A 22,227-nucleotide genomic window follows, 5' to 3' on the forward strand; every position below is an offset into this window, starting at 1 on the left:
AAAATCCTAGATTAGGTCCCTTGAGATAGATGTTGTTTTAGGGACGTAAAGTGAGGATAACGGGAATGGGTAATCGGGTTATTGTTGGTTAGTGAAATTAAATATAATTTATTTATTGTGGGTTGAAAACCCTATATGCTCACCAGGCTCCCAAGCCTGACCCACTCAATTTTATTTGTATTACAGGAAGTGGCGCAAGGGCATAAGATGGATGAATCATCGAGTTGTTTTGTTTACAAGTCTATATATGTATATATTTGTTGAATGACTTGTAATGTTATCGTTTATGCTTTATGGTCTGTATCGGAACATGACATCCCGAGTTTTGATTATATAATGAAAATGCATCTCTTGATGAAATGCTTTGATAAATATTATTTTATCATGTTTTGTTTTGGGAACAAATTCCGCAACTCTTTTAAATCAAAAGGATTTACTCTGAAATTATTTTAAAAAGCATAAATGAAACCGGTCTTTTCTGGCCGAGATTTTGGGGATGTCACAATTTTTGTTCATCCAACATAGATATCAAGAACACAGATAATATGCACACATAACACGTAATTTATATTAAATATTTCATATCTATGTGTAAGATGAAAGTAACTATGCACTCACTTGTTAAAGTGATGATTCCAAACTCGGAGAGTGCTTCGCGTCTTAACAATATAATTTTCTTCAACAAAAAGTCTAATATTTACCGTGACTAATTATTAGTCTTAGCATTATTATTATTATTATTATTATTATTATTATTATTATTATTATTATTATTATTATTATTATTATTATTATTATTATATAAACGTTTAAACAATATTTTCTAAACACTATGTACAGACAGGCGCTAGACATAAAACACCGGAGGGCATGAACATTTTGGCATATGGCACTTCTAAAATCCAACAACCTTATGTGGCCCTTTAAGCCAGATTCCCCATACCGTGAGTAGTTAAAAAAATATTATAACGACACTTTTCAAAAGAATTGGTTTTGCCATCCAGAAAGGCTAGCAGCGCAACTTGTTGCCTGTTTGCCTTCAATCGATATGTATTGACCTTTAAATTAAGGTTTTATGTAATTATAGCTTTGATGAAAAAAAATATAAGCTATATTTCAAATAGGGTAAGTATAACTTACTTACAAGGGGGTTTAGCTAGGAGTCGGGCTCTGTAGGGGCAGAATTTCGTCGCTGAATCTTTCTAAGAAAGATTCTTGCAGTGCTTCAGCACTCACCTTACTATACTAAAACTACAGAAAGAGAAGTTGAATCACGAGGGACCGAAATGCTGGGGGATAAGAAGAGAAAGACTCTTGAATCAAGAGAATGGTGCAAGAAATATTAGAGTCTAGAGGCTCTTATTTATAGTAATTGAATTTTCAAAAACCACCCTCTTTATTTACTTAAATGACTAAACACCCATTTATAATACTATTTTGAAATACATTTAAGTGTATTTGTACTAAACTAATGTCAAATGTACTTAACACTAGTTTTATAACGACCGCATCGTCGATACCTTTCTAATAATATATGCATATGTATATATATGTATACGTATATATGATTTACACTTTATTTTAATACGTAAATGTGCTATTAAAAATTATAACCCGTTCATACGAACTTTATTTTTGACGTTCTTTATATCCACATGTAGCTATCGAAGAAATCTATAACTTTCATTTAGACTCTGTCGACTAATTTTGAATTTATATTTTTGTTAATATTTTTATAAATATAAATAACTTGGCTAAAATCATAACTCTCTCGTACGGATTCCGTTTTTGACATTCTTTTTCTTAAAATTCCTATTTTAAAGAGTACTACGATTTTCTTTTTGGTCGCATTAGCTAAAAGTCAACCATTGTCTTCGTAGTTTTTTACGTTATACATTCGTTGTGTGCGACTGACTTTTATTTCTTATAAAAATCATATCTAATTCATACAGATTCAGATTTCGACGAAATTTATATTTTTGGGTTGAGGCGACGTGTACTTCCTAAATATATAATAAAAATATATGTTTTAGCGCACTTATTTTTACGATTTACAGACAATTCGACTGATTTTTCCTATTATATTATATTATAATAATCATGAAGCATATAATATTAAAATAATTCTTCTTTATTACTTCAAATTGGTTACAATTGTTAACCCTAACTATTACTTTGGTTAAGATCATTTATCCTAGATAATCTTCTATAAAAAATTCATTTTTAATGCTTATTATATCTTAATTGACTAGCCCGAATCTGTGGGTGTTACAAAGATGAAGAATCATGGGGATTTAATGGGTCTACTCGATGAGTTGAGGAGCCTCAACTCGACGAGTAGAAGTTGGATTGACCGCAAAGTTTAATGAGGCAACTTGACGAGTTGAGGAACCTCAACTCGGCGAGTTGGCCACTCAGAAGGAAACCCTAATGTTAGGGTGTTGCACCCTATTTAAACACCTTAAGTCCCATGTGTTGTCCTCATTTCTAGCCTCCATAGCCCCTAACCCTAACCTCGAAACCCTAAAGCCTCCTTGAGTGTTGTGAGCTCATTGTGGGTGTGTTTTGGTGTGTTTGACTATCATTGAAGGAAGAAAAGCTTGGTGCAAATTGGTGGTTCGAGTAGGAGCTTTCAGATCTGGGTTCTTTGCACCATTTCCATCTCATTTCGGATATAAAGTCCTAACCTTGCTTAATAATTGATTAGATCTACTTATTTTGGGTTCTGTTGTGTTTTGGCCTCTTTTGGGGATGATGATGGAGTAAATTCATCTTAGGAGTTGTTCTTCCAGATTTGTGTTGGTTTTGGTACCCTTGAGCTTAAAGGTGCAAACTTTATGAGAATTTTGGTGTCATGCATGTATTAAGTGTGACAACCGCCAATTTCCGGTCAAGTCAAAGTCAACTAAAGTCAACAAGTCAAACTGGTCGACTCAATTAGCCCGTGGGTTCTAGGGCTTGCGTTAGGTAATTACTTCACAACTCGTTATTCGAATGAGAGATCATAAATCGAAAAGTACGTACATATAGATCTCCTTAACCTAAAACTGTGGTAAGTGGCGAACCAAACCGATAAAACAATGTTGCATACTCATCGGGAGTGTGTAAGATCCTTAAACAAGGCTTAACGGGGTTTACGGACCTTGCATTGCGAAGCCGGACACTCACAAATGCCACACATGAAACATCTCTCAATCGTTTTCAATCTATCTCTCTTTATCGAGAATATCTCCCAAATCTCTCCACGAATGTCAAATCTCTCCCAAATCTCTCTAAGTATGTGAAATCTCTCCCAAATATCTCTTTGTATGAGAAATCTCTCTAAGTATATGAAATCTCTCCCAAATCTCTCTAAGTATGTGAAATCTCTCCCAAATCTCTCTAAGTATGAGAAATCTCTCCGAGAATGTGAAATCTCTCCCAAATCTCTCTTTGTATGAGAAATCTCTCTAAGTATATGAAATCTCTCCCAAATCTCTCTAAGTATGTGAAATCTCCCCCAAATCTCTCTAAGTATGTGAAATCTCTCCTAAATCTCTCTTTGTATGAGAAATCTCTCTAAGTATATGAAATCTCTCCCAAATCTCTCTAAGTATGTGAAATCTCTCCCAAATCTCTCTAAGTATGTGAAATCTCTCCCAAATCTCTCTTTGTATGAGAAATCTCTCCGAGAATGTGAAATCTCTCCCAAATCTCTCTCAAAAGTTCCTTAAACTTTTTATAGTCTTTCGGGCCATCCCGACCCTTAATCAAGTCAAAAACCGCTTAAAACGGGGTAAGAACGGATAAAATAGGCTTAAGGACCCGAAACCCCTCTTAAGGACCCGAACCCTCTTACGGACCCGAAACCCCTCTTAGGAACCGAACCTGTCAGAAGCGAAGGCATCAGAAGCGAACCCTCCCTTCGGACCGAGCCTCACATAAGGGATCGAACCCTCCCCTTCGGACCAGACCTTCAGTCCATTTTGGTCTTACTCCTTTTGCCTCATTTCGCTTCGGCCCAGCACCAGAAGGGACCGAACCTCCGGCCAGGACCGAGAGGCTTCGCAAGGAGCCCATTTCTTTCCGGTTTTCGACTACGACTTCATTTTAGCTTCGTTTTTAATTGTTTTAACGCGGGATTTTCACCCAAAACTTTATTTTAACATATAAAGCCCCATATTTACTAATTATCCACGTTTTGGGGGATAAACCTTATCCAAGAAGAGTGGGTGAAGTACAAGAGGTGGAGTGTTGACTTTCTTTATTCTATGACACAAGCAACCACTCCCATACCCACTCCATGTCACTATTCACCATCAGCACATACCTAGTCATTTCATGGTACTTTTCCCACATTTTTCCAACCTCACAATTGGTCAAAGGCTAGAAAACTCTCCTCTCTCCTCACACTTCTCTCATTTACTCATTCTTCCACCAAAGATCAAACATATTTTTTCTCTCACTTCCCCTCTCTAAAAATTCGAGATTCAAGGGCTGATCTTAGATTTTTCCTCCACATTTGGTAAGTATCTTCCTCCTACACTTAGATATTCTACTATCCTTCATCCAAATCATAGATTGCTTACACAAATATCGTCATATTTTTTGTTAGATATTCAATTCTTCAAGCATCTCCCAAGTGTTCTTGAGTTGAACACTTCTCTTCTCCTACATTTTCATGTTTTCTTAAGTTTTTAGGGGGGGAATACAAGTTAAAACACTAAGAACATAACTAAACTTTTCTAACAGCTTTCATTAGAAAAGTTAGACTCCATTCACGGACTGTTTTGGGCAACTTAAACATTTTTGTTTTCAAAAATGTTTTAGGTTTAAGTAGTTCCAGTTCTCAGCTTTAAAATGACTACTTGCCCATCTCTATACGATTTTTCTACAATTTATAGTGATTTTTACAAAACTGCCTATCATTTCAAACATCAACCCGGACCAATCTGTGATTATGTACTTTTTCACACAAGTTGAAGGTCATAAAAAATCATGATAAAAATTATGAATAAACTAGACACATTTTAGGAACTCTCAGAATTTACGGATTTAGTTTTCGACTTTGTATGATTTTTATATGATCTTTCTAAAACAGTGTAGAAAAGTTAAAAACTAGTTAACAGCTTATAACTTTTAACACGCTTTGTATTATGTTGAGCAACGTGTATAACCATGAGTTCTAAATATTGAATGTGTTTCCTTGTTAGTTTATCATCATAAACTGAAACTTAGTCATTCATGATAAGATTATTCATTCATTTAGAACACATATATTAAGTTATAATAAGCATAATTTATGGGTTTATAACACTAATGTGTTTTCATAAAAGTGTACTTATACATTACAAACATTTCGGATAAACTATAATAGGTATAGTTTATGTATCATTTACTTCTCAAACTTATTATTCGAAGGTCTTCAGTTTAGTTCACGTAAATCTGTTAATGAATAAATTTGTGAGTCATTCACTTCGGGTTACTTCCAAAGTAACAAAGTCAAAAAGTCCTGTAAATTGTAACTAGAGTCTCTAGTAGGGAGAACGTGATAGTTGTGTATAGATCTATATTGGGTTTGACAAACCCACACCTGAGCTGCTTACAACAGCTAGACCAACAGGTCTGTGGTGACAAGTGTCATTTAACGGCGATGCCTGAAGAACGTCGCATTACGAGGCCGTCTAAGTCAAGTATGGTTATAATAGCTCACATGTGGTATTAACAAATCATAAGATTTACGGGTTCTACTTTAAATTAGTGAGTTATGTCGATTTAGCTCACTGAAATTACTTTAAGTATGGAAAAATACTTGCACGCCTTCATATCAAAAGGGTTTTATGTCGATTTAAAATCACTTTTTATATGAATGATTACAGATATTGCTATATATTTTCAGTCTTGGTATTTAAGACTACACGCCATTCATTACGGGAGTTTTCTCAAATTAGAAAGGGTTTTACGCCAATTTGAAACCACTTTTATATCTTTAAGTATGATAAATACTTGTTCATTTTCGGTCATGGTATTTAGGACCACATAACTTTTATAAGGAAAATATTGGATTTTTCTTGGTGACACAAAACACATTACAATGAACGTTTTTCAAACTCTTACTGTCAAAAGCTTATGAACTCACCAACCTTTGTGTTGGCACTTTTTCAAAATTACTTGTATTCTCAGGAATTCAGTGAAACAGGAAATCAACAACGTTTTGAGGATGGGACGATAAACGTCAAACAGTTCATTTTGTCATCATAATGTAATTGATTTGAAATATGTAAACATGTACATTGGTGTAACTTTTTCAATTATATTTATGATGGTTGTATTTACTTTGAGCACTATTATACACGTTGTTGTGATACTATACATGAAGTCCTCCACCCCCGGACGTTTCCGCCATCCTTGGTTTGGGGGTGTGACATTATGTCCATTCCGAGCTTAAAAGCTTCATTTAGACATGCATGAATGTAAAGTTGGCAACCTTACGTGGTTTTCCAACTCAAGGAAGTCACATCTATGTTTTGGGGTCATGACCCAATGGATTAAGTGCTTAACGTATTAAGAGGTGGGTTTCTGGCGAACTCGGCGAGTTTGTTGGATAAACTCGGTGAGTTGGCTTGGTTTTCCCCAACATTTTCAGATTGATAGGGAACTCGGCGAGTTGACTTGGTGTTTCCCGATCTGTGTAGATTGATGGAGAAACTCGATGAGTTGAAGGACAACTCGAGGAGTTGGGTTACCTTGGACAGTTGACTATGACTTTCAATTTATGTCTTTGACCAAGTTTGTCCCAAGGGGTGCTTGAAGTAATCTGAATTGTAAAAAGGAAAATTATGGGATTAGGATAAGGCCCATATGGGGTTGGGCACAATTTGGAAAATTAAGCCATTAGTGGACCTTTGTGGGTCTTTTGGTTTTGGGCCTCAGTTTTAGTGCATGTTGGGTCAGGGGTAATATGGTCATTTTACCCCAAGCATGGATTATGGATTATGTCATGGAACCCAATTACTAATTGGGTGTGTTGATGGGTATTGATAGCTCGGGAAGCCGGCATGGTAGCAACTAGGGATTTCTTTAGGGGAGCTTCTACATTCGAGGTGAGCTGTCCTCACTATACTTGTGGGTCAAAGGCACCAATGCCGACCCATTGGATTAATATCCTCTTATGCATGCTATTGTATTGTTATAATCTGTTAGATAAGTATCCTGGTAGATAGGATGCTGCTATGCTGTTATGATCTGTTAGATCGGTATCCTGGTAGATAGAAAGTTGTTATGCTTAGTGATCTGTAAGATTTGTCTGATATATGTTCTGGCTATATGTTTTCCAGTAGCATGTGTTGATGTAGTGAGTTTGGGTTGCGACTATACTGCTTAGTGCTGCCAGTCAACAAAGTCGGTAATGTTTATATCGGTACATTATATGTATGCTTATCTGTTATGTATATGTCAACATGTTTTATGTGTGTGGTTGGGTTGAGGCGGACCTGCTTTGTGCTGAAGGCCAACAGACCCAGGGCATCCTGGAAAAACTGAAGGCTAGTGGGGCGTACCAGTCAGGCCGAAGGCCCGAAGAACGGTATAGGTAGGGTGAAGGACCGGTGAGGCGTACCAGTCATGCTAAAGGTTCTGTGAGCGTACCGGATAGATTGTAGACCGGTGGAGCGTTCTAGTCATACTGAAGGCTCTGTGGCGTACCAGGTGTACTATAGGCTAGTGTGGTGTTCCAGTCATGCTGAAGGCCATGTATGCATGTTGTTATTTGTATATGTTATTTGTTTGGGTGTTGGTACTTTAGGGGAAACTCACTAAGCTTCGTGCTTACAATTTTGGTTTATGGTTTCAGGTACTTCAGTGGATCGTGACAAAGTGAAGGTGTGACCGTACACATCCTCGTGTTTTGGACTTATGATTTCTAGGAAACTCTGATAATGTGATTTTTTTTTAAAACTATGTTGAAAGAGATTCTGATTTTAAATAATGTTTTTGGAACAACGGTTTTTGTAAATACTTCTATTGAAAAAGGGTTATTGAAAAGTTTAAATTTTATTGAAATTTTTTTGGATGTTACAATCTTGCTTACTCATTGAATAGATCTTCTTTTGGGCTTGTATAGTCATTTTAGTCCCTCTTGGTCAGTCCTTGTGAGCTTGGGTTGTTTCAGAAGCTTAATCTTGTAGATCTGGTCATTTAAGAGGTCCTTTAAGCATAAATATGCAAGCTTTATGGTGTATTTGATCTCATGCATGTGTTAAGACCTGTTATTAAGCTCTTTTGAGCTCTAGAGCCCCTTTAGACCACACATGCAAGAAAAGTTGCCAACTTTACATGATAACTCATCTATAGGAATCAGATTTGAGAAATTGGAGCAAGGGCTTAAGGGATTAAGTGCTTTTGGAGTTGGTTGGGGTTTAGAGGAGTATAATGGGAGTACCCATTTGGTACGCTGCACGTACTAGCCCCAAAGGGTGTACGTTGGGTATACCAGCTGAGTACGTGGGGCGTACTCGGCTAGTTTGGGTTTTCTTGAAATTTTGACTTTTCGGACATTTGAACATTGACCAGAAGTGGACTAGGGTTGACCACTAGATATTTTGGGCCTTATTGGGACTTGTGGTGTCACTTTGGTTTTGGGCATGGTTGTGTTGGGCTGTGTTGGGCCATCTAGATTTTATGGTTGGGTTGTTGTGACTTTTTGGACTTTCTTGGGTGAAGGCCCACGAAAAGAATTAGGCCCAATTTGGAAAATTAGGCCATATTTGGGTTGGGCCTTAGATACTTATTTTGGATTTTCGGCCTTTGGTTATCTAGTTTGGGCCTTGGCCAAGATTTAGGAAGGGTAAAAAGGTCTTTTACCCTAATTTGGACTCTTAGTGTGAGTAAGGGGCTAGATGTTAATGGGTTTTCATTGTGGTATTTAATAGCGTGTGGATTTTAGCGGATCTACAGTCAGAGATTATTCATGGGATCATCTGCTGATGGGTTATTGTCTTGATATTGATAGTTCGGGGATCTGTCAGCCAGCAACCAGGGATCGTCTATGCGATTCGGCAGTGCGAGGTGAGTTTTCCTCACTATACTTACGGGTCGACGACACCAAAGCCGTCCCTGTGGATTAGACATCATGTTATGTGATAGTATGTTATTGTTCTGTAGTGATCTGTTAGATTGGTATCTTGGTATATAGGATGTTGCTATGCTTAGTGATATGTACATATGTTTGACTGGTTGTAGACTATTATTTGATTATCTGTTATATGTGCACATTTTTGGTTGGTGGTTGAGTCTTCACTGCACTGTGTGTAAGCAAACAGGCCGGGGCATTCAAACTCGATAGTTAAATGGGCCCGAGGGTATTCCATCCCGAGGATGATTGGACCCAAAGTATATTGGCATTCCAATGTGATGGTTGAGTGCCTGGGGTATTCTAACCTGATGGTTGGTGGATCCATAGTATTTTGGCATTCCAACACAATGGTTGAGGGCGTGGGGTATTTCAACCTGATGGCTGACTGGACCCACAATATGTTTGCATTCCAACCCGATGGTTGAGGGCCTGGGGTATTCCAACCCAATGGTTGATTAGACCCATAGTATGCTGTTTGTGGTATATGTTATGTTATATGTTGTGTGTTGGTATTTTAGGGGAACTCACTAAGCTTTGTGATTATAGTTTTTGGTTTATGGTTTCAGGTATTTCAGAGAATCGTGGCAAGGCAAATGCGTGACCTTACACATCCTGATTTTATGCCATTGATCTTTAGAGGCATTGATTTTTGAATAATTTTTTTGAGAACGTTGATTTTGGAAATATCTTTATTAGTAAAAGGTTCGTTTTGAAAAGTTTAAAATTGTTGAAATTTTTGGGATGTTACAAGTTGGTATTAGAGCCTTGGTTTGAGTGAATCGGAGGAACACTTATGTAATTGTATTCATGAAGTGGTTAGTTGGAATTTGTAAGGGTTCTTCAGAAGCTGATGGCAGAGGAGGTGTGGGAGGAGTCTTAGGAGAGCCTAGGGAGTATTTTAGTGCGGTTGTTTCATTGTGGAGCAGGTGTTGGGAGTACCTTTTGGATAGGTATTAGAGGACCCGAGATGGTCCTTGAGGAAGGGGATGGATAGGTGTGGAAGGTAGTATTGGGCCTGTACTACTGGAAGCAAAGGATCCATACCCAAATCAAGGAGAGTCTCGGGGATTCTAAGGGTTAGTCAGGGTGATGGCATGGTCCGATACCATGATTTGTGGCAATGGTTCCATATATGTTGATCTTTTGGCTATAGTTGTCAATGCATGAGGATGGTTCTGGTAATTGTTTGGGCCCCAATGGCGATATCAGTTTGGGTTGAATGGTTCAGACCTGGATGAGTATGTTGGTTTTGAGGTCTCAAGGGTTTTGCTCGAGGTCGTGCCTTGAGTCGCAAGATTCCAGAAGGAAGCAGTGGTTATGATCGGCTTAGGGGTTTCAGCTGGGAGTTGAGTGGTTGATTGGAAAATTGGATTGTCGCTATCTGTGGCAAGGATCATGCCCTTTTAGTGTTCTGAGTTCAGAGGAGTGAGCAGGCTTGTAAATTCTAGAGTTAACTTGCAGACTCAGCTTGGGGTCTGTTGGTCGTGGTGGTTGGTGACAGTTTATCAACACGGTTTGAGTAGGTGGATTGTTGTGGTATAGGTACTTTATGATGCAAGCAAGGGCCCGTGTTCTTGGGATTTAGGAAAGCTAGGTGCCAGATTGTCGTTTGGGATTTCAGGAAAGGAATGTATGTTTGGATCGTAATTCGGTAGATGCTTATGATTTTTTGTGAAACCCTTAATGTTAAATGGTTATAATTGGGAATTCTAGAGGTCTTTAGTTGAAATTCAGGATTTTCTTGGGATTCGTTTGATCTGTATCTAGAGGATCATTCTACGTATATTATTCGTTCCAGGGTCAGCTATGGTCGTACGTGTTTGAGTCGGTTGGGTTATGATTTTGTTTCAACACTAGTGGGTGGTAGTTCGAGCACTAAGTAGGGGAGAACTGGGATTCTCAGGTTGAGTATCAATCATTGAGGGAGTTGTTAGTTTACTATTTGGATTGTAGTTTTCAGATTAGTTTGGTCAGATGTTGATCGGTGAACCATTTCCAGGAATGTGTATGTTTAGTTCTAGGTGGGTTTGTGGTTCTCTGGTTTAAGTGTAAATGTGTCCTAGATAATTGGTCATCGAGTTCATCATTCAACGGGGATTCCCCGAAGGATTCAAGTGGTGGCAGTTAAAGTCCAAGGATTGTTTCAACTACCATCAAGTTCAATGTGTTTATGTTCCTTAGGCTTCGGGGTGTGTTTACCCTCATATGGGGTGTGAAATATTGGTTATAGTAGGATCAGGTTTTGGTAGCATTCAGGAAAGACTTTGTGAGCTTTGCGCGTATTGATGGAATCTATTCAGTCTCAATTAAGGTTTGGGTTCTATTCCGATCATTCATGGGAATGTTTTTTGTTAATGTTTAAGGTTTGTCACTCAGTAGAGCTCTAGTGTTTCTTCCCTTTTGGGGACAAGATTATGGGTTCCCTAAGGATGTGTATTGTGGTAATTCAATGTGTGTATTGCCGAGAGAGGTGTAATGTGTTTTGTTTAAAGGGAACAGTTAAGGATTGTTGGGAGTATCAGTCAGGTATCAGAAAGTATCGGTAGAATGTATACATTATATTTCCGTTTGTTCGCAAGCTGTTGTTAGGGTTTGATTATCAAGCTAGGAATTGGTTTTGAATTCACAAATCATAAGTTCCTCATGAATGTCTCGAGTGGTTTCCATGTGGGAGTACACCTGAGCGGATGGGGTTGGATGTAATGCGGAAATTTTTGGATTAATCATCTCTGCTCATTGGAGTAGTGGTTGGTGATGGAATAACAGAGAATCAAGGGTACCTAAGGTTATGGTACATCATCTGAATTTGAATTTGGGTAAAGTTTGTAATCGATATGTTTGGAGGATCATTTCTGCATGTTCTGGTAGTGTCTCTAGTCAGAGACTGGGGGTAGATTCGTAATTAGATGCTCATCGGTTTTAGGAAGGATCTACGATAAGATATTATGAATTGCCATTTTTGAGTGGGATTTTGGTGGAAACTCACGTTGGAAATCACGAGTGTATCCGTGCAAGGTCTGTATTTCAGAGAGATGTGGGTTAAGAAATCTATATGTCAAAGGCATCAGCTGGTGGGTTCAGGATTTAGCTTATATGTATGTGCTATGGAATGGTTCTACTTGTGTGAAGGTCGGGAAAGTTATGGGGCTTCGGAATTATAGCAGCAATGTATATGTCCGACAATTAAGGAAATCAATATCTTGTATCTTTTTATGTTCATGGAATTGTTATCATTGGGATTTTGGTAGATAGTATAATGGATAAGTGTGATGGATTTATCATTGGTTCACTATGGGCAGTCTGTCAGGGAGTCAAACCAATTCGAGACTTTAGATTTTAGGTAAAGTAGGGTGGGTTTTATGCATGGGATTATGGATTTATCTTCTTCGGTTGGAAAGTTCTAATAGGTTCGGTTGCCTTAGGAAGTTCGTTTTATGCTCAAGGTTGTGGTTGTGTCCCTCATGTTGTCAGGCATGCCAGGAATGGTAAGGAATGATTTTGAGGATGAAATCAAATTTAAGTGGGGGAGAGTTGTAACACCCGGTTTCAAATCGCTTCATTGTCTGGGGTTGTGGCCCGATCATCAGTTATCATAAGGCTTAGGTCCTTATGGAAGAAAAGATTTGCTCCTTTTTGGATGAAGGTGTTAAAGTCTAAATGATCTGAGTGTTCAATGGTGTTTCTGAGCCCAAGGGCATGATTGTAATTTGGCAGTTCGGGCTTTAGGAATATCGGGTTTTGATCAAGAAGTATTAAGGCTAAGGTGTGTTGTAAGAAGTGTAGGGCTTCTCATCACCTTTCTGTGGATATAAAGTTTGTTAGAAACAAACTTAGGATGCAGGAGTTATGGCCATGTAAAGTTTTAGAGTTTTAGAAGGTCATCAAGTACGAGGGGCGTACTAGATATGTACGCTGGGCGAACCGAGTTAAATGATCGTGGGTGGTCCAAGAGTTCGTTGGGTGTATTAAGGGGTACGCGGGGCGAACTCCCTTCAACCCAAAACCCTAATTTTTGGGTTTTTATCCTATATAAGCAACATATTAACCTTCCTCTGGTCATTTTGGGTCATCCTCCAACCCTCTTATCATTCATTGATACTTTGAGTGCTTGGAGTGAGTGTTAAAGCTTTGAAGAGTGTTGGTAGTGGTTTGTGCAAGAGAAGGATAAGGTTGAAGGCTCAATATTTGGATAAGAGCTTAAAGATTTAGTATTTGCATCATCATTTTGTGACTTTGAAGGTATAAAGTCTCCATCTTGCTTACTCATTGAATAGATTTTCTTTTGGGCTTGTATGGTCATTTCAGTCCCTCTTGGTTGGTCTTTGTGAGCTTGATTTGTTTCAGAAGCTTAATCTTGTAGTTTTGGTCATTTAAGAGGTCCCTTAAGCATAAAGATGCAAGCTTTATGGTGTACTTGATCTCATGCATGTGTTAAGATCTATTATTAAGCTCTTTTGAGCTCTTGAGCCCCTTTAAGCGATGCATGCAAGTAAATTTGTGGTGGTTATCAAGGCCAACAAAATAAATACCCTAAATATTACACACAAAAATAGTGTATAGTGGTAAAGGGATCGTATCCACAAATATTGGTTCAATTTTATAACTCTATGATAATCTTGTTGTACAAATACTTGTAAAACTAAAATAAAATAAAATTAGGGGATTTTGATCTTTTGATATGTTTAAAAGAAACCTAGAATTACACTAAGATTTAAAAACACAATTCAACAAAAGCATAGTTTGATGTAAAATCAATAAGATAAACATGGTTGACTTTGGACTTTCATTACTTGAACATTTGGTTAAATAATTATGAGAATACCAAGTTGCAATACTTGTGTTTATAATCTAACTTGGCTATAGCAATTTATAAGCATAACTTGCCTCAACTCTTCTTTCGTATTAAAATGACCAGAGAAGCTCATAACACATTTCCTAAATCAAAGTCACAAAACTAATGAAGCATGTAATTTTGTGAAAATCAATTAGCATTAGGTTTTAAGAGTCACCAAATCAAAAGAGTAATCTATTGCTTTCATTACCACTATGGAGAAAATATTTTCTTAGTCTATAAACTAATTGTTGCTTGTTAAATTGAAGACCCATTACTTAGCCAAGAATTTAACCAACAAAAATAACATTCACATATCAATATTCATGACTAGAGATATATAAACATGAAGTTTTCCTAGAAAATATAATCATAGATATTCAACACAAGTTCATGGAGTTCTTCAAAATAACCAAAACATTCAAGCAATTACATCCAAGTCAAACATATGTGCGTCTAGCCAAGCATGGCCAAAATGAAAGAAATGCAAAGTAGATTAGTGATACCAAACATTGTTCAAGATGCATGTTGGAAGAAAAATTGCTCCAAACTTCTAAATCTTCCAATCTTCTAAAGAGAAAAAGTGTTTGTTCCTCCAAGTATCCCCCCCCCCCCCCCCCCCCTTTTCTTCCTAAAAAAATAGTAAATAGGTGTAAAAATTCGGATCTAAAAGTCCCCCAAAAGCATTCCACCAACCTTCCCAAAATAGAGTCAAAAAGTCAAAAATCCGGATTCTTCACAGTGCGATCCCAAGATGGGCCATTGCTTCCTTGATCTTCTATAACTCAAAATTCTCTTCACATCATCATCATTGTTCATCGAAAATTAAGCCCAACTTGCTCCTTTGATTATGTTGACAACAAGCCCAATCGCACCACTTCAAGTCCACAAGCAAGATGCAAGTTTCTAAAGGTATTGTATTCCCTCCATTCCTCCATGTTGAATAGTATTCGATAAATTCTACAATTAAGCTCAAAAGACTAGAAAGTACCCGATAAAGATGAAAAATAACAAAAGGTGAAAATATGCATAGATATTAACTAAAATGCAAATGAAATGTGCTAAAATAAACAATAAAATGAAGCTATCAAATCACCCCAATCTTAAACCTTACTTTTCCTTAAGTAAGACAAGACTAAAATTAACTCGGGATGAATTATCCTAAGAAAAATAAAAAGAATTGATAGAACCGTAGAACCTGATCACCGTTAGTCAACATGGTCAGAATTCATATTGCTATTATCTCATTACTTTTTCATCCAATGACAATGGGACCATAAACCATAGCTAGGACAACTCCTCTAGGTGAATAAAGAGGGATGGTCAGCCGCAGCCCTAATAGAACATGCATACATTGAAGAACATATGTAGTAGGGAGAAAGCAGCTGGATGGGCTCGAGTGGAGCTCTTTTTTAAGTGTACACTCTTATCATGAAAGTTGCATGATCTTGCGTCTGTCGACCAATTTCAAATATGATTGGGTTTCATCGCGCGTGCACCGTTGTAGGAATCAATTCACTTAGTGTTGGCCCTAGGGATGTCAACGGGAGAAAACGGGACGGGGAGTGCATCCCCCGCACCGCCCCCGAAACTTCTCCGTTCCCCCGTCCCCACCCCCGCCCCCAAAATGTTCAGCCTTCCTACCCACCCCCGCCCCCGATTGATTTTGGGATGACTTTTTTTGGGCTAAAAGAAGCTACTTTTGAGGTAAAAAATAATTACTGATAGCATAATTTTACATATTAAAAATAAAAAAGTTAAGGTATCTTAAAAACATTATTCTAACAACTTAAAAACATGTTTTTTGATGAATTTTGGAAGCTCAAAATCATGGTTTTGTTTATTATATTTATATAATCAGCACATGTAAATATATGTGTAATTTATTAACAGGATCCCTATGGGGTTTCGGGACAGGAAAGCCTACCCCTGCCCCTGCCCCCGAAATTAAAACGGGGGTTAACCTTGCCCCCACCCCGTTTTTTTAAAAAAAAATCCCCAAACGGGACGGGGCCCCCACGGGACTTTTTGACATCCCTAGTTGGCCCAAAACTCCCGTAGTATCCGACTCAACAGTCTCCCTAACATCACCAATTTACGAAAAACAACTCGGTCTATATACAATAAAACATACCTAAATAAATGAATATCAAACGTCGGGTGACTAAAATGTAGGAAAGTTTGTTCAATAATTTAACCGGTCACCCATCTAAGATAATCGCCGCTTGGAATTTGCTTGAGTTTTTTTTAACACATACTTGAAGGTAGTGCACTAACATATCATTTTTTTATCATGAAAACTTTTTGACTCAGACATTTTTTGGAATAGTGTCTAAGGCTGCAACTATATTAGGCAAGTATTTGACTCGGTTGTGCATGGTCCTTTTGGGTTGCCTTCACCATAGCAACTTGACAGGATGATTTGTAATGAGAGAAGAAATATTATTAATATATTATGAGAATAATATAAGGAATAATAATATTGTTATTTGATTAATATAAGTCATAAAATAATTAGGAATTAATTTGGTGACTTAAGGAGATTAATTAAATAGAAGGGCATAAACTGTCAATTGATTGATAGTTGTACTTTGGGCTATAAATCCCTTAAGGATAAGGGGGGACGGTTTTGAGGACTTTGGATAGGCCTTGAAATCGTCCAAGGCTTATCATTAGGGTATTGGATTGCTTAGGGCTTAAGTTATCCAATTAGGGTTTAAGGGTGAAATCCTAGGAGCCTCACTAGTATAAATATACCCTAAGGGTCAAGGAAAATCGGCACCTATGCTCTAGAAGAAACCCTGGCCGATTCTTGATCCCCTCCCCTCTCTCTTCAATCATCCTCTTGCTAATTGGTGCTTGTAAGCCATTAGAGGAGTGACAATTGTGACTCTAAAGCTCCAAAGACAAGAAGATCAAGCAAGTGATTCAAGGTAATCTTCTAATTCCGATTTCTTATTGTTATTATTCTAGATTTACCATTAGAAGTCTTGGATTCAATGTACGTTCAATTAGAGAAAGTTAGATCCAAGCATTAGGGTTTGTATGTGCACATAGGAATGTTCATATGGCTAAAACCCATCAGTGGTATCAGAGCCTAGATTGGTTTCTATTGAATTGATGCATTGGTTTCTTGTTTGATGCTTGCAAAATTCGAATTTTGTGTTTCTGCCTGATGAACTCGGCGAGTCCTATAGTGGACTCGGCGAGTAGGCTCGACTCGGCGAGTCCATTGTGGTACTCGGCGAGTCTGAGCGTCAGAAAGAGCTAATTTCGGGATTTCTTGTTGTTTATCTTTTAGATACTTACCTTAATCATATTAGGTCAATATAAATCTGATTTTAAGATATGTTTGAGAGTATATTCTTGACCTAATTGAAGATATTTATCAATTAATAAAATATTTATTTCCTTATGTGACAATTTAAATTTCAAACCCTAGAATTTTACAAGTTTAAAATTCAACCCTATACTAATATAATATTACAAGATTAATATATATATATATATATATATATATATATATATATATATATATATATATATATATATATATATATATGTGTGTATAATTAAAATGTTAGTCTTACCGTTAGTAGGCCTCATTCACGAAGCCGGTCTATAAGGTGGGTATAAGGTTGCTGCCTATAAAATGGCGCTTAATGGGTGTACACTCACACCCACCGCTTGCTTGATCGGTGGAGGGTCGTTAGTCGAACGGGTAGGAGAGGGTAACCTCACCTCCTCATTAAAAGTATAATATGAAATACAAAGTAACTACATGTTTTTCAAAAATTCCCAATCCTAGTTACTTTAGGAAAAGTGAATTGATGCAATCCCATGAAATTACACTTTGCACCCTTGCTAAGAAGTTAGTGGAGCGTGTGTGATTTACAGGCGCACTAATTGGTTCTAAGCAAAGGTGGCAAAGGGTGATTCATTGTTTATCATAGTTCGATGGAGCGTGTGGGGTTTACCGACACATCGAATAGGTGATTGTTACAATGAAGGCACCATGTGAATTTGCATGGTAATTCACACCCACTTTGTGATCCTCGGTATCCCAGTCACAAATGAGAGGGGCATATCGAGATTTAAACATGCCATTGAAAAGTTTCAATGAATCTCATCCAAACCTAGGAATTCTCAATACATTTAGAACTTAAAGTTATGTTTTCATGGTGGAGAATTAGTGAATCGGCATTCACTTACCTTCAAATTGTTTGCATGTTAGATTACGGCATCCCTTTTCTAATATGTAAATATTGTTGTTGGATCCTAGCCCTAATTTTCTTATTGGGTGATTATTAGGGATTCAAATTCTAATCTATCTTTGTCCTTTCTATTTGTAGATGTCGAACGCGAACAACGTTGCTGCTAGCTCGTTCACATTGATGAGCCTTTGCCAAAAGGTGACTTTCGATGGGACGAACTTTAGCGAATGGATAAGATACATTCTCACAATTGCTCGCTACGAGGACAAGGAGTATGTCCTCGATTAAAAGCTCGAGAAGATCAACCCAGAAATCGCTATTCCGACTGAAATGAATGCTTTTGAGACTCATGAACGTGATGCAATGAAGGTTCATTGCATCATGATAGCCACAATGAACGCCGAATTCCAAAAGTCCTATGAGGACATGTATCCGTATGAAATACACCAAGACTTGTTGGAAAGATACCACCAAAACTCGAGGTAGAAGCGTTACGATATTTTCACTAACATGATCTCCGCTAAAATGGGTCATGTTGTATCTCTAACCGTGCACCTGCAAAAGATGCAAAGGTATGTCGATCGCCTTCGCAAGTTGAATGTTGACTTTGGGGAAGACTTGGCGATCGACATGGTGCTTCACTCCTTACCTCCGTGTTACAACCAATTTAGGATGACCTACCACATGAACAAAGAAGAGGTCACCCTAAGTAAGCTCCAAGGTCTCCTTAGGGTTGCTGAGAGCAACCTCAAGGACAAGTCTGTTGCACCCACTCCCAATCCACCCGCTGCTCCTGTTTTGGCCATTGGGCAAGGAAGAGGCAAGAAGAGGAAGCTTCGTCTAAGAGCCACCGCAAGGGAAAGTCCCGAGATGGTTCCTCCTCTAGTGGAACCAAAGTTGATCCCGCAAAGCCTAACCCTAACCCAAAGGAGGCAGAGTGCCACCACTGCCATAAAATAGGGCATTGGAAGAGAAGCTGCCCAGACTACCTGCAAGCCATCAGGGAAGGAAAGATCAAGCCGTCTTTCGCAGGTATATACACAATTAAATCTAATGATTCAACTCATGCTATTTCTTGGGTCCTTGATACCAGTTGTGGTTACCACATTTGTTCTGAATTGCAGGGACTAAGAAGAAATAAGGATGTGGAGCATGGAAGAATAAATCTAATCATGGGGAATAGAAGATCGTCGCCTGTGACCAAGATTGGAGTGTATTCTCTAGTGCTTAGGAATGGTTTATGTTTAGATTTGAACAATTGTTGCTATTCACCAGAAATGGCAAGAAACATTATTTCATTTCATGGTTTGTTTAGACAAGGATTTAGATTTTCTTTGAATAATGAGAATGGTTCTATTTGTGCTTATCTAAATGGTGTCTTATATTTTGAAGCAATACCATGTAATGGAATTTATGAAACTGTTATGATTGTAGATAACCTAGGAAATGATGTTTTATGCATAGATTCTTCCAATGGTATGGATAGAGCATCCTTGTGGCATTTTCGTCTTGGACATGTCAACAAGAAGCGCATAGCCCAACTCCAAAAGGATGGAGTGTTGGAGTCATTCGACCTTAGGGAAGATGACACATGCGAGTCTTGTTTGCTTGGAAAGATGACCAAGTCACCCTTCACTAGTACATGTGAAAGGGGTGAGAGTCTATTGGATCTCATACATACCGATGTATGTGGACCGTTTAGATCAACCACAAAGGATGGGAACCGCTTCTATGTGACTTTTACTGATGACTATAGTAGACATGGGTATATCTACTTAATCAAACAAAAGTCAGAAATGTTTGAAAAGTTCAAAGAGTTCAAGAATGAAGTGGAGAATCAATTGGGCAGGAAAATCAAGATGCTTCGATCCGATTGAGGAGGAGAGTACCTAAGTCTTGAATTCCACGACTATCTCAAGGAGTGTGGAATAGTTTCACAATTGATGCCACCTAGGACACCGCAGTTGAATGGTGTGGCAGAAAGGCGTAATCGAACCTTGTTAGACATGGTCCGCTCTATGATGAGTCGTGCTTCACTACCTATCTCATTCTGGGGGTATGCCTTAGAGACTGCCGCCCATATCCTTAACCGAGTCCCTACTAAGAAGGTTGCCAAAACACCTCACGAGATGTGGACAGGGAAAGCTCCCTCGTTAGCACATATCAAGGTTTGGAGTTGCGAGGCTTTCGTAAGACGAGATACTCATGATAAGCTTGAACCTTGTAGTGAGCGATGTATTTTCATCGGCTACCCGCAGAAATCCTTTGGATATCTCTTCTATAGACCGAAGGACAATGTTGTCTTTGTTGCGAGGATAAGAGTTTTCAGAGAGCGAGAACTCATAAGCCAAGGAGACAGTGGGAGGCAAATCAAGCTTGAAGAGATTCAAGAGTCGATAGATGAAGGAACCTCTACCGCTGGCACTCAACCCGAGGAGGAAACTCCGGTTGAACCGATTGACGAGTCCTTACCTCTTAGACGTTCCGAAAGAGTTAGAGTTCAACCCCAGTTTTATGGTTTTCATATTACTACCGAAGGGGATACGTATATTAGTGATGGTACACTAATAAATCTAGATGAACCTAATAGCTATAAGGAAGCCATGGCAGGCCCGGAGTCTGTAAAATGGAAAGAAGCAATGGACAGCGAGATCCAGTCCATGTATGACAACCAAGTTTGGAATTTGGTTGATAATGTGCCCGGACGTAAGACCGTTGGGTGCAAATGGATCTTCAAGAAGAAGACCGACGTGGATGGAAACGTACACACATATAAGGCGTGATTGGTTGCGAAGGGCTTTACTCAAACTCCCGGAGTTGACTATGATGAGACCTTCTCACCAGTTGCGAAGATAAAATCTATTAGAGTGATGCTAGCAATTGCCGCATTTCATGATTATGAGATTTGGCAAATGGATGTCAAAACCGCTTTTCTTAATGGGAAGTTGGCTGAGGATGTTTACATGGCTCAGCCAGAGGGTTTTGTTGATCCGAAGCATCCAAATAGAGTGTGTAAGCTTGAGAAGTCCATTTATGGACTTAAGCAAGCGTCTCGCAGATGGAATCTTTGCTTTGATGAGAAAGTCAAAGAGTTTGGATTTGTACGAAGCGAAGATGAAACATGTGTATATGTCAAAGCCAGTGGGAGTATAGTAAGCTTCCTCGTTTTGTATGTCGACGACATACTACTCATAGGAAACGACGTCCCGACTCTGCAGGAGGTTAAGTCCTGGCTCGGGAAGTGCTTCGCTATGAAGGACCTCAGAGAGGCTTCCTATATTTTGGGAATAAGGATAGTGAGAGAACGAAGTAAGAGACTAATAGGACTTAGTCAGAACACTTACTTAGATAAAGTACTAAAACGTTTTAGTATGGAAAACTCGAAGAAGGGAGAATTACCGATACAAAGTAATGCCAAGTTGAGTAAGACTCAAAGTCCGAGTACCGAAGCTGAAATAGCAGAAATTAGCCGAGTTCCATACGCTTCCGCAGTTGGCTCAATCATGTATGCTATGACTTGTACTCGCCCTGATGTGGCCTTTGCTTTGAGCATGGTTAGTAGATATCAAGGGAACCCTGGCAGAGCCCATTGGATTGCGGTCAAGAATATCCTTAAGTACCTTCGGAGGACGAAGGAATGGTTCTTAGTCCTCGGAGGGAGTGATGACTTGAAGGTGCGAGGGTATAGTGACGCCAACTTTCAGACCGACAGGGACAACTACCGTTCGCAGTCGGGCTGGGTCTTTACCCTGAATGGAGGAGCAGTAACTTGGAAAAGTTCCAAGCAAGAAACCGTAGCTGATTCAACATGTGAATCAGTGTACATTGCAGCAAACGAAGCGTCGAAGGAGGCAATATGGTTAAAGAACTTCATCGGTGATCTTGGAGTTGTACCTGCCATAAAGGAGCCCATGGAGATTTTCTGTGATAATGAAGGAGCGGTTGCCTTGACCAAGGAACCGAGGGATCATGGCAGATCTCGACATATCGACAAAAAATATCACTTTATTATACATCGTGTAGAAGAAGGACAACTCGTGGTTAAGAGGGTATCATCAGAAGATAACCCA

The sequence above is a fragment of the Lactuca sativa genome, chromosome 8 (genome assembly GCF_002870075.4).
Source record: "Lactuca sativa cultivar Salinas chromosome 8, Lsat_Salinas_v11, whole genome shotgun sequence".
NCBI lineage: Eukaryota > Viridiplantae > Streptophyta > Magnoliopsida > Asterales > Asteraceae > Lactuca > Lactuca sativa.